Here is a 1,633-nt window from a genome sequence, read left to right as displayed (position 1 = left end):
GGAAACCATTCATAATAAGATGATACAAAAGAAATAAAAAAAATATCACTCAAACAAACCAAATCCACAATATTAATTGATCATATCTTCAAAAGCACACCATGGCATAATGATTCTTATTTTTAAAACTATTTTGTAGGATAGGAGGCATCCCTGGCGAGCCCACACAGGCCAGCAGAGCTAGAAATATCCTTTTTGATACGCATGTAACCATTTTCACCCCAGGATGTGCCCCAAGAGTTTTTTACTATCCAATACTTGGTTCCACCAATTTTGTTATAACCAACCATAGTAACTGCATGATTTAGACTTATTCCACATGGACCTGTGAAAATCCCGCCCGAGTATAACATAAAGGCTTTGCTGTTTGCATCAAGCGCTACAGACACTGGCTGGTGAGCGACAGCTTTTGCAAGAGCCGACTCATTATTTGCCGGGACACGTTGGTAACCTGTGATGGTGACCAGATGATGTCTTGCTTTGGAAGAAGAACATATACCACTGGTGTAAGGGTAGTCTTTCTTCGTTGAAATGCCTCCATTTTTAACCACCCAAGCAAAAGCAGACTCCACATTTCCTCCATCACAATTAGAACCGGTAACGCAATCAACTAATTCTTGTTCCGATAGACTTATCAGGCGGCCTGTCTTGATTTTATTTATTCCTTCAATTGAAGCCACCGCCGAGAATGCCCAAGAAGCACCTATATATATTTATGTAGTTAGATTCAATATACATTCAGCTACCTCTTTCTTATGTAGTATTTTTAGAGTTCATTGTGAAAGATTCAAAATATATATGCTTCTATTAAAGTTTTATTTTTAAGTTTTAGCTCACCACAGTGGCCTAATTGATTTTCAATGGGCGTCACAGCACCGTGAGTGCGCCAATCGATAGAAGGAGGAGTTGATGTCACACTTGCATACATGAAATCAGTTGTTTCGGATGAATTGCTTGTTTTGTATGTTGCGTATTTTTGCAGAAACTCCGGTACTGTGAAATCTGCAAAATTGTTAAGGTCTACAGTGTATGTCAGTCCAGGTTGTTTTTTCATTGATTGGACGAACTGAAAGTTGTCCGTGAATATTTGAAAGCGTCGTAGTTTTTCGGTAGCAGATCCATAAACTCGGCCATTGTCGCTAATCCATTTTTCAAAAACTGACAACAAAGAATCATCAGCTACTGTTATGGAGAAGGGACTAAAGGCAAGCAAAACAAGAAGAGTGGCAGTGCAACGATAAGAAAATGCCATAAGAGGTTTGATGTATTGAATTCTCAAATTCAATTCAATTAGAGAAAGAAGTTGAGCTTGTAATGAGATGTATTTGTTAGTTAGTGGTATTTATAGGAATGCTTGGCCTCTTTGAGTTTTGCAGATTTGGGCAAAGCAATAGAAAATATATATATAATATGCACATTATCGTTTCCCTTAGATTTTTCAAACCCGTGATTTCATATTATATTAGGTAGAATCATTTTATCCTATATTTGAATATACAACGTTAGTCTGTTCTAACAAGTAAAGAAATTGATATTCTGTTAATATTGAACGGGTATTTACGGTAATAAAAAAGTGTAAATTTATTGTGATTGGGATAAAGCTAGCTCAAGCCTCCTTTTTCATAAACTCCTT

General features: G+C 36.8%; 1 pseudogene; it reads right to left on the bottom strand.

Annotated features, from left to right (window-relative positions):
- LOC144557083 (putative cysteine protease RD21C pseudogene) lies at nt 1-1,252 on the bottom strand (annotated as a pseudogene).
- Nucleotides 1,253-1,633: the final 381 nt, after the last annotated feature.

The sequence above is a fragment of the Carex rostrata genome, chromosome 7, assembly GCF_964058835.1.
Source record: "Carex rostrata chromosome 7, lpCarRost1.2, whole genome shotgun sequence".
NCBI classification, from domain to species: Eukaryota; Viridiplantae; Streptophyta; class Magnoliopsida; order Poales; family Cyperaceae; genus Carex; species Carex rostrata.
This window is presented reverse-complemented; position numbering and strand designations above follow the sequence as displayed.